Here is a 12,105-nt window from a genome sequence, read left to right on the forward strand (position 1 = left end):
GAAGAGAGACTAGCTGGTGCTAGACGTGCCCAGTTTGGCGCAGTATCGTTCAGCTGTTCAAATCATTCAAGGTTTAAAAAAATTGCAAGAAAAATGTGAGTCCTTTGATCTTGTTACAGTCTATTTTTCATTCATGAGATAGTTCACTAGGATTTCAGCACATGGAGTACAAATGTGTTTCCCACCTAGCGAAGTTACTAAAAATCCCAGGCTAAAGGAACTAGAGATTTGAAGTGTCAGCAGATTGGATTTTTGGAGACAAAAACACAGAGGCAATATCCCCGGTGAGCTCTTTGGGGCAAGGATTGTCATTTATTCTATGTTTGTACCATCGCTAGCATGAGGGGGCTCTGGTTAAAGGATCTAGGCTAGAAGTGATCGGAGGGAGTGGTGAAGGGGGGGGGGGGGGGACAATTTTATGGAAAAAAAATGTTTGTTGTTTCCATTTTGTAGGGCTCAACAAATGGACCCATTGTCAATTTTTTGGTGATGTTTCCCTACAATAATTTTAATGAAAACTTTGTCAAGAGTTTCTTTATCAAAAGCCACATTTTCCTACTGAAAGGCAGGGTTTTTGGCACACAGGTGTGTGCAAACACACACAATGATAGGGACTTTGGTAAAAAAGGTATTTGTGGAAAAATAAATTTGAGAATTAAAAAATAATAAACCCACAGTATTCCCCCTTTTGTGCAAATGAGTTTTCACCTGTCTCCAATATACTTGTTCGAGGTCTAGAAGGAGGTGAAAAGCAGACCAGTTGAAAGTTTCCAGGTAAAGATAAAGGGGTGGGGGTGGGGCGGGAACAAACAAACCAGGAGTGATGTCTTGGTAGGGGGTCTAGTACAAAATCACCAAGTCAGGAAGAGGTGGAAGATGTGGCATTTCTAGAACAAACAAATATCCAAAAGCACAAGACCTGGTAGGAATAGGGTGACTTTAACTATCCAGATATCTGTTGGAAAAAACAACAATGCAAACAAACTTTCCCATAAGTTCTTGGAATGTATCAGGGACAACTTTGTGTTTCAAGAAGTGGCAGGGGACAGCCATTTTAGACTTGATGCTGACCAGCATGGAGGAATTGGTTGTGAATCTGAAGGTGGAAGGCAATTTGGGTGAAAGTGATCATGAAATGATAGATTTGATGATTCTAAGAAAAAGGAAGGAGTAAAAGCAGTAGAATAAGGACAATGGACTTCGGACAAGCAGACTAAGGGTATGTCTACACTAACCGCCGGATCGGCAGGTAGCGATCAATCTATTGGGGATCGATTTATCGCGTGTAGTGTAGACGCAATAAAAATCGATCCCCGATCGCTCTCCCGTTGACTGCTGAACTCCAGCAGTGCGAGAGGCGGAAGCAAAGTTGACGGGGGAGCGGCAGCCATCGATCCCGCGCCGCGAGGACGCGACGTAAGTAATTTTAATTCGATCTAAGATATGTCGACTTCAGCTACGCTAGTCTTGTAGCTGAAGTTGCGTATCTTAGATCGATCCCCCCCACCCCCCGCCCAGTGTAGACCAGGCCTAAAACTCAGAGACCTGGCAAGTAGTGTCCCTTGGAAAGAAAACTTCAGGGATAAAAAAGTTCAGGAAACCTTGCAGTTTCTCAAGGAGAAAATATTAAAGGCTCAATGGCAGACTATCCCAATGTGAAGGAAAGATTGAAAGACTAGTAATAGGCCAATACAGCTCCATCAGAAGCTCTTTAGTTAGCTGAATAATCAAAAGAGGAATCCTACCAATAAATAAATAAAAAGTGGAAACATGGACTAATTGCTGAGGAGGAATACAAAAGAATAGCACAGACATGCAAGAACAAAATCAGAAAGGCTACAGCACAAATTGAATTACACATAGCAAGGGACATAGAAGACAATAAGAAGAGGTTCTTAAAATACATTTTGAGAGAGAGAGAGAGAGAGAGAAAGAAAAGTGTAGGTCCTCTACTTAGCAGGGAAGGAGAGCTCAAAACTGATGACATCAAGAAAGCTGAGGTGTTTGAAGCAAAATAGGCATTAGTCTTTCCTAGAAAGGGAAATGGTGACCAGATACTAAACAATTAATATTAAGAACAAGGGGGAAGGGATGCAAATCAGAATAGGGAAAGAACAAGTTAAAGAATATTTGGATACGTTAGAAGTATTCAAGTCAGCAGGGACTGCTGAAATTCATCCTAGTGCACTTAAGGAATTAGCTGAAGCAGTCTTGGAACTTTAGCAATTATCTCTGAGAACTCTTGGAAGACTGGTGAGGTCCCAGAGGACTGGAGAAGGGCAAAACATTGTACCAATCTTTAAAAAGGGGAACAAAGACGACCCAGGGAATTATAGACCAGTCGCCTAATCTCAATACCTAGAAAGATACTGGAACAAGTTATTAAACAATCAGTTTGTAAGCACCTAGAGGATGCTAGGGAATAGCCAGTATGGATTTGTCAAGAACAAGACCTGCCAAAACAAACTCATTCCCCTCTTTGATAGGATTACTGGCCCAGTGGACAGGAAAGAAAAGCTGTAGATGTGACATGATCTTGATTTTAGTAAGCTTTTGAGACGGCCCCACGTAATATTCTCATAAGCAAACTAGGGAAATGCAGTCTATATGAAATTAAATTAATGGAGATATCCTATCTCATAGAACTGGAAGGGACCTTAAAAGGTCATTGAGTCCAGCCCCCTGCCTTCACTAGCAGGACCAAGTACTGATTTTGCCTCAGATCCCTAAGTGGCCCCCCTCGAGGATTGAACTCACAACCCTGGGTTTAGCAGGCCAATGCTCAAACCACTATCCCTCCCCCTAATAATTAATATAAGGTGGGTGCAAAACTGGTTGAAAGACCAAACTCAAAACAGTAGTTATCAATGGTTTGCTGTCAAATTGGGAGGGCATGTCTAGTGGGGTCCTGCAGGGGTCAATCTTGGGTCCATACTATTCAATAGGACTTGGATAATAGAGTGGAGTAGATGTATGAAATTCGCAGATGAGACCAAGCCAGGAGGGGATGCAAGTCAGGCTGTGAATTAATTGCAGTTAATACCTGCAATTAACTGAAAACAAAATGAATGCATTAATGTTTAATGCATTAATCACATGCCTCCCTCCCTGCCCACAGGTATCGGCAGTGAGGGAACTGAAGCCCCAGTCCAGAGCTCTGCGGGCAGCAGCGGGGGAAGGGGGTCTGAAGCCCTGTGCCCCAAGGAGAGGGCTGACGCCCAGAGCCCAACGCCTATATTTGAAAATATAGAAAACCCAAAAATATTTGAATAAGTGGTATTATAATATAATTTAGCCGTGTGATTAAAACTGCTATTAATTATGATTAATCGCTTAACAGCCCTAGTTGCAAGCACCTTGGAGGGCAGGATTAGAAATCAAAGTTACCTTGACAAACTGGAGAATTAGTCTGAATTCAATGAAGACAAGTACAAAATACTACACTTGGGAGCGGGGGCGAAATCAAATGCACAACTACAAAATGAGGACTAACTGGCTAGGCAGTCGTACTGCTGAAAAGGTCTGGGGTTTATAGCGGATCACAAATTGAATACAAGTCAACAATGTGATGTACACCTCTACCTCAATAGAACACTGTCCTTGGGAGCCAAAAAATCTTACTGCATTATAGGTGAAACCGCGTTATATCGAACTTGCTTTGATCCACCGGAGTGCGCAGCCCCCCACCCCCACTCCCCCAGAGCACTGCTTTACCGCGTTATATCCGAATTCATGTTATATCGGGTCGCATTATATTATGGTAGAGGTGTAGTTGCAAAGAAGCCCGATATTATTCTGAGGTGTATTAGCAGGAGTGTCCTAGGTAAGGCATGGGAGGTAATTGACCCACTTTACTCAGCATTGGTGAGACCTTAGCTGGATTTGTGTGTCCAATTCTGGGCACCACATTTTAGGAAAGATGTGGATAAATTGGAGAGAGAGAGTTTCTAGAGGAGAGCAACAAAAATGATAAGATTTAGAAAACTGAGGAAAGGTTAGAAACCTGGGCCTGTTTGGTCTTGAGAAAAGATGACCGAGACCTGATAACAGTCTTCAAATATGGTAAAGGCTTTATAAAGAGAATGGGGAGCAATTGTTCTCCCTGTCAAGTAAAAGTTGGACGAGAAATAATGGGCTTAACCTGCAGCAATGAAGATTTAGGTTAGATATTAAAAAGAACTTTCTAACTATCGGGGTAGTTCAGCGCTGTGGAATCCCCATCATAGGAGGTTTTTAAGAACAGGCTGGACAAACACCTGTCACGGCTGGTCTAAGTTTACTTGGTCCTGCCTCAGTGCAGGGGGCTGGACTTGATGACTTTGAGGTTCTTTCCAGCCCTCCATTTCTATGAATACCGGTACTCCCGTAACATAAATGAGAAAATAGTTTGAGCGAGCATGCAGTAATGGTGCTAGCTATCTTTCTGGAGTTCCCCATGGAATCCTGTGATACATCCCCAATGGGTGCAGAGCAAACAGACATTATATGGAATACAAACTTCCTGAGGCTCTTGGCTACTCAGGATTAGGCTTGCTCTCAAGGCGACTGGTTCTAATCTAAAAAAAAGAAGAACAGGAGTACTTGTGGCACCTTAGAGACTAACAAATTTATTAGAGCATATGCTGTATGTGTAGAGCACAAGTACTCCTGTTCTTTTTGCAGATACAGACTAACACGGCTGCTACTCTGAAACCTGGTTCTAATCTGACCATAGTTAGTTGGTAGGCACCAAAAAGTTACTACCATCATGATGATGCAAGATGCATAGGCGCAAACTCTGTGGGTTGCTCCAGGGCTGCAGCACCCATTATGTAGGGATATAAAAGAAGGTACTAACAATGACCCCCTCATAATTTGTCCCCCACACTTTAAAATCCAACAGTTTCACCAAGTACAAAAATCTCTTGGGTCTTCTGTTAAAACTTGTAAACTACTGTCTGTAGAAACCATTGATTATATCTATCCTGTGAAAGATACTTTATTACTATGTAAAACTTACAAACAAGTTAATTGACTTTGTTCTTGAAGTAATTGATACAATGTAAACAAACACTATAAGCTGTTAAGTGACTTTCACTTCATTCAATGGCTGCTAGGACAGACCCCCACCCTCTGTGATTAAAGGGCCAGGAGTCTCAACTGAATTAGCACACACCCCGAAAGTGGTGGAGACAGTAAATTAAAATATGGTTAAGATATGGAATGTATTTTGATGAATGCTTGATGTACATAAATGGTTAGGGAGGTGCCAGCCTAGAACGGGAGTATCCATCGGCCGAAGAATGTGTCAAGTAGGAGCATCAGACAACCCCCTGAGGGTAAACTGGGATCCACCCCATCACCTGGAAGGATGAGAAACACAAACTTTGGACAGTGTGGAGCCACCAGGAATGTGCCACTTTGGACAGGAATGTGCCATCTGCTGATTGAGTCAGCAACAGCAGGATGAAACAGCTCCCATAGACTAACATAGGAATTAATCCCTATAAGAATGGACTCTAAAGACTGATGACTTCTCTGGTTCTGCTGCCAGCCTCCAGGAGCATCAGGTGCACCTGACACAGACTCAGCTCCATCCTCATGACCAAGATACCTGGCCAGTAACTTGGCATGAGCAACTTCTAGCCTGGTAACTATAACACCTATACAGAACTTGAATGAATGATTCTCTCTGTGTGTGTGTAAGAAATAAGTAGTCAAACAATGTTGTTTACTTTTATCTTTTGCTTTATCAGTATATTTACAATAAATGTGGCATCTTTGCCTTATCCCTCTTAATAAGATCCTGCTGGTTTTTATTCTATTGGTATAACAATGGGGAGGAGGGGAACAGTGGGTGCAGCCCCCCTATCAGTACCTTTCCCTCCCCCCAGTGCCACCTGCCCACTGGCAGGCCCCGCCGATCAGTGCTTCCCACGGGGGCAAGGAGGAATGAGGGCACAGTGGGGGAGGGGGTGGAACTGGGTGGGCAAGAGGCGGGGCAGGAAGAGGCAGGGCAGGGTATTGGGGGAAGGATGAAGTGGGGGCAGGACCTGAGCAGAGATTAGAAACTCGGCGCCTATGGTGAGATGAATTGGCAATTTTGATCTACTTCCCAATGGACAGACATCTTGATCACAAGCATCAACACCAAACCTCAGAACAGAGTGATTTTTAAAACGGTGAGTGAATTTGAAGGAAAGCTAAATCAGATCAATGCTTTAGATAGTTGGAGTATAGCTAATGCCAAGCAGAGGCCAGCATGCTAACATTCTAATAGGGCACAACAGTAAAACGCTGTTTCCACAATAAGCATTTCACCGGCTGCCTCGTGTTTTTATCCTACAAGCCCACCAGCAGCAGAGAGATTTAGGTGGGGGTTAGAGGTCAAGGGTGTTTAAGCCAGCTATGCTGATGCTCAGCGATCAATAGAAGGAGGTGGCTCTGGTGGCCTGATGGACTCTTACTATCTTGAATTCTCTGCATGCACACGAAGATATGGATCCCCGGCCCTGGAGGTGGGTAGCCACTTTGCACAGCACCATCCATAAAACATAAGGCATGCAGCTCACATAGCAGGCCATGGGATGGTCAGTCCAGTGTAGAAGGGTCCTCCGGTGGTGTAGACACCATTTCATCTCCTCTCCCATCATCCCTTCCCTGCTGCCAGTGTAGGAATTGTGGCTCCCTGTGCCCCATTGAACCTCCTGGGGCTGCTGGCAGCTGAAGTAACTTAGGAGTAGCCTTCAGACTCCACTCAGCTACACTGGGGAACTGGACTGACACCACCAACTCAGGAACAGAGAGCACAAAGATCTCCCTAGTACCCCCCTTCCAAGCAGAGGTGGGGGTTTGGGGATTGTAGCTGAGCCTACCGTGTACCTACTGAGAAGCCTCGTGATCGAGTGGAATGAGCACAAGATCAGATCTGGGTTCAGACATTCTGATTCCGGCTCACTGTGGGTTTCAGCAAGTCACTCTGTGTTATGTCTCCATCTGTAAAGTGGGGATAACACTTCACCGCCTGCCACAAAGGGTTGTCGAGAGTTAGTGAGTGCACGTCTCTCTAGCACTCTGAACGCCAGCCGTTAGCACCTGGAAACCAGCTCAACATTATTAAGGGACCATTGAAATTCAAAGCAGTTACTTCCAGACACACATATATGGGGAGAATAACAAGCCTGAAATACGGCCCCTTGATGCATATTTTGGAGGAGGTGACTTGCACATTAGACCTTTGGGAGGTTTTGCACCAGCATTTCAGATTCAGTGGCCCCGTCATTCTGTATACAGGAAAGAAAAAAAAAAAAAGCAATTGCAATCCATGTCTGGAGCCACTCTCATACAATATAAATGAGAGCGCGCACCTGTGATTCAGGCTCTCAGAAACAGGTTTAACAGGCAGTGTGAAATCAGGGCTGGCTCTCTCAGGAGCCACTCTGAAGCAGGCTGCTCTGAGAGGGGCTACTGTCTTTCAGAAGGAAGCACAGGTCAGTGCCATTCCTGGGAGAGCTAGTAGGTGGCAGCTCTCTCAGAAAGTGACAGAGAGATGCTCACGGGTCACCACGCATGAGTCAATATCACTTCTCCCCCATGCAAACCGAATGATTACCAAAAAAACAAGAAAAACCCTCACCCACCAATGGGAACGTTTATCATTGCAAGATGAAAGAACACCAAGGATACCAAGCCAGTCTTCCGCCCAGCACTGCTTGTCCCCAGGAGGAATTAACCAGAGGCCTGATTAGCTCATCTAGTCCAGGAACCATATCTGACAAAAGAGGGGCACGTCTAATTCTTTCGGGAAGTTCCACCAAAAAAAAAGAGGTCTTATGACTAGGGCTGCCAACCCTCCGGGTTTCACCAGGAGTCTCCCAGACTCAGGCTTTCTCCCCTAGAACTACTGAAGCCAAACCGGGAGACGTTGGATGCTAAAAGTCCAGGTCCCTACCCGTCCTGGCTCCGTGCCACTCCAGGAAGCATCTGGCACGTCCCTGTGATCCCTGGAGTGGGGTCGCCGCGCACTGCTCCCTCCCCGAGTGCTGACTCCACAGCTTCTATTGGCTGGGAACTGCAGCCAGTGGGAGCTGTGGGGGCAGTGCCTGCACACCGTGCGGAGCCCCCCGGACCCCCCGCCTGAGGGATGTGCCAATTGCTTTTGGGAGCCACCTGAGATAAGCACCTCTTGGCCAGAGCCCGCACCCCTCACCCCCTCCCACACTCCCACCCTCTGCCCCAGCCCAGAGCCTGCACCTAAACTCCCTCCCAGAGCCTGCACCCCACACCCCCTCCTGCACCTCACAGCCCTGCCCCAGCCTGATGAAAGTGAGTGAGGGTGGAGGAGAGTGAATGATGGGGAGGAGGAGGGGGGATGGTGTGAGTGGAGGTGGGGCAGGGCAAGGGTGTTTTGGTTTGTATGATCAGACAGTTGGCAACCCTACTTAGGACCCAGAAAGTTTATGCCATGCATGAGACTTGCTCCTTTTTTGGAGGGTGGGGATGGGGAATACTGCAGAATACATGGCCCTGGTATTAAAAACCCCCCACAAGGTCAAGACATGTTCCCCTCCCCCCAAGATTTCTGAGATAATAGGTATGCATGGATGTAAAAGAAATAGTGTGTTTGCAGCACTATTAGACAGGGCACTCTGCAGTGTCCAGGCACATTCACATCAGATGAATATTTTGCCTCATCACCTTCGATTTACCTCAGGTATGATGGCATTTATCACTGCGATTCAGAACCATTCATCTCCCGCACTCATACGGTCCCCTCTACCTGCTTCAGTGATGCCCCTACCTCTGTGCTATACGTAACAGAGACCTTTCCCAGCTGAACTTGTTACTTTAGTTACATGCTACGGGCAACATGTTCGTTTTCAGGGTCCCCAGGAGCCATAAAGGAAGGTGCTTTTGCAGAATTTGGTAAAAAGTTGCCTCTTCACCTGCCCTGGTTTCCAGCTTATCTGAGAGACTGCTGAACTCGAATTAATATTCAAATTAGACAATTAACTTGGGTCTAAACAGAGACTGGGAATGGTTGGGTCATTACACTAATTGAATTCCTCCCCCCCCACGTTAAGTTCTCCTCACACCTTCTATGGGTCATCTCGATTATCACTTCAAAGTTTTTTCTTCTGCTGCTACTGATAGCTCATCTCCATTGATTGGCCTCTTACAAGTGGTATGCGTACTTCCACCTTTTCATGTTCTCTGTATGGATAAATATCTTCTGTCTTGGTGTTTCACTCTATGCATCTGAAGAAGTGAGCTGTAGCCCACGAAAGCTTATGCTGAAATAAATTTGTTAGTCTCCAAGGTGCCACAAGTACTCCTGTTCTTTTTGACACACACTTAAGTAGCCAGTTCTGCCCAGAGCACAGCTGTAGACCAGTATGCTTCAGAGGTGCTCCAAAGGAACGTTACAGGGACAACAGCTATTGCACCTGTTAATCAGCTCTGTTTTCTTTGACAGAAAGCAAAGCAAACAGTTTACTTTCACGTGCGGTCACCTCTCAATTAATTCTGTTGCTTCTGCAGGGGAACGTGTGACAACAGGTCACAGGGTCACCGCAGCTCTGTTTCTTTGCCACAAAGAGTGAATAGATCTGCAGAGCAACACATGTTATCAGCTCTCCTCTTTCGCTGGAAGGGAGTGGCATGAGGTCAACGTTCAGGGTGAATGCAGTTACTGTGATCAGAAGTGGGGAGGCGGCTAGACAGGGGAAGGAAGAAGAGATGAAGGCAGCAGGGGATATCTTAGAATGTTTACTCAGAGCAGCTGATGCAGGAAACACCTTGTCTCCTCTCTGGGAAGAGGTTTGATCTCTCACAGAAGAGGAGCTACGCAGAAGCCTTCCTCACCAAAAGGCTTGTCCCTTTTAGATGGAGATAGGGATTCTGTACTTCAGTTGTGGCCTATACCCTTGTACTTGAGAAGCAGGAGGGATACAGTATTTGAATTTATATGCCTGGATCTGCACTCCCCCTTAGGATCTTGGGACAGATACAAAAAAAGAGGAATAGAAACTGGGAGTGGCTGGGTCATTACACATATTGAATCTATCCCCCCCCCCCCCATGTTAAGTATCCTCACACCTTCTTGTCAACTGTCTAAAATGGGCCATCTTGATTATCACTACAAAAGTTTTTTTTCCTCCTGCTGATAATAGCTCATCTTAATTAATTTGCCTCTTACAGTTGGTATGGCTACTTACTTACACAAACACACACACTTTTTCATGTGTGTGTGTGTGTGTGTAAAAATCTAGCTATATGTTCCATTCTATGCATCTGATGAAGTGGGCTGTAGCCCACAAAAGCCTATGCTCAAATTTGTTAGTCTCTGAGGTGCCACAAGTACTCCTGTTCTTTTTGTGGATACAGATTAACACAGCAGTTACTCTGAAACCTAAAAAAGAGGAAGGAGTCTGTTTTCTGTTCAAGAGCCACAGAAGTCTCAGAGCAGTTAAGCTGGTGAGAATTTCACTATTTCAGGCTGAAATCTCAAGCAAGCCAACAACCTGAGACGTTACAGCCAACCTATTATCTTTAACTTGCACATCACATTAAGCACAAGTAGGCTCACTGAAATGAGAGGGGCTACACACTCACTTAAGTACTTTCCTGGGTTAGAGGCCAGTAGTGATTAATGCAGCTGACCAGAAAAGGCATCTCTAGCTTGGGGTTTACTCAGCACTTGGGGCCAGAGCCGCAGAGGGTATTTAGACACCTAATTCACATGGGAGTTAGGCACTTCAGTACCTTTGAGGATCTGAGCCTTAAGAACTATGGCCAGGGTGCTAGAGAACCCCAAGGTAAAGTGATCTAAAGCAACAGACCCCTCTCCTCCGTGGAATTACTTATACCCAAAAGAGTGAGTGTTGGCAGTGAAAAACCCCTGGAAATAAAACAGGCTGTAACTGCAACACCATTAACAAAATGCTAGAGAAAAGTACATAAAAACTTGCTTTCCCAGAGATTCAGGGCCTTCTATAGAATTTCATCATGAAAAATCCTCTACATCAGAGCCTAGTGTTTCAGACAAAAAACAAAGACCAAAGGTTACATACTCACAAGTTCTTTAGCTCCTGCTATGCTCCCTAGTTCACTCTTTCAGGAATAGCTTAGCCCAGGGTTTTTCACTCATCCTTTTTACAGGCAAAACTTCCCCTCCTACATCTCTATCTAGTTGGCTTTTTTGCTAGGCTTTTACACACCTGCCAACTCACCCCCCATTTGCTACCAATTAGCATTTAATCAACCAATTACCTTAGAAGTACAAACTTTCCCACAGCTGAAGACATACAGCTATTTAAGAAAGAGTTAGCCCTCATTTCCCATGAGGCCTAATGGCATGATACTACCTGGTTTAGTAGCTAGGGCTCAGAGGTAGGAGTAAGGGAACTAGGGTTTTAGTCCTATCACAAATGTGTTGGATGGCTTGGGGCAGGTAACTTCACTTCTGTCTCAGTTTCCCCACCTCTAATATGGAAATAAGGGTACTCTCCTTCAGGGAGTGTTTTGAGGTCTAAAATAGCAAGATTGTCCTGGAGACAGGCCACTGTGCTGAAGACCTGGGTTCAGTTCCCAATTCATCCATAGATTATCCTATCTGAGCTTGGGCCAGTCACTTCATTCACCCGGTGCCTGGTTTTCCCCAGAGGGATTTTATTAGTTATAAAAAGAACAGGAGTCCTTGTGGCACCTTAGAGACTAACAAATTTATTTGAGCATAAGCTTTTGAGGGCTACTGCCCACTTCATCGGATGCATAGAATGGAACATCTAGTAAGAAATCTACATACATACAGAGAACGTGAAAAGGTGGAAGTAGCCATACCAACTGTAAGAGGCTAATTAATTGAGAGGAGACTAACATGGCTGCTACTCTGAAACCTTTATTAGTTGTATTACCATAGAGCCTAGGATGCCTAGACAGCCCCTTTTGTGCTAGGTGCTGTACAAACACAGAACAAAAGGACTATCTTTGCCCCAATCTAAGTAATAATGTTTCCTGATCTGAGGGGGGTGTTAGGAGCACAAAGTCCATTAATGATTTTGCAGCATTCCTATCCTACAGTAACCGGGGCCACCTAAGTACTTAGATATAAGAGGTAAGAATTAT

At 45.1% G+C, this 12,105-nt stretch overlaps 1 long non-coding RNA gene across 3 annotated transcripts in view; it reads right to left on the reverse strand.

The window, feature by feature from the left end:
* Nucleotides 1-11,152, reverse strand: part of LOC135972531 (uncharacterized) — a 208,238-nt gene extending 197,086 nt beyond the window's left edge. For 2 of the 3 annotated variants that reach the window (XR_010589016.1, XR_010589014.1), the window contains exon 1: nt 11,052-11,152. This is a non-coding gene — a long non-coding RNA (uncharacterized LOC135972531). The remainder of the gene's footprint in view (nt 1-11,051) is intronic. The other variant, XR_010589015.1, reaches the window with a different exon arrangement.
* Between the last annotated feature and the right edge of the window lie 953 nt (nt 11,153-12,105).

The sequence above is a fragment of the Chrysemys picta genome, chromosome 7 (genome assembly GCF_011386835.1).
Source record: "Chrysemys picta bellii isolate R12L10 chromosome 7, ASM1138683v2, whole genome shotgun sequence".
Classification (NCBI taxonomy): Eukaryota; Metazoa; Chordata; order Testudines; family Emydidae; genus Chrysemys; species Chrysemys picta.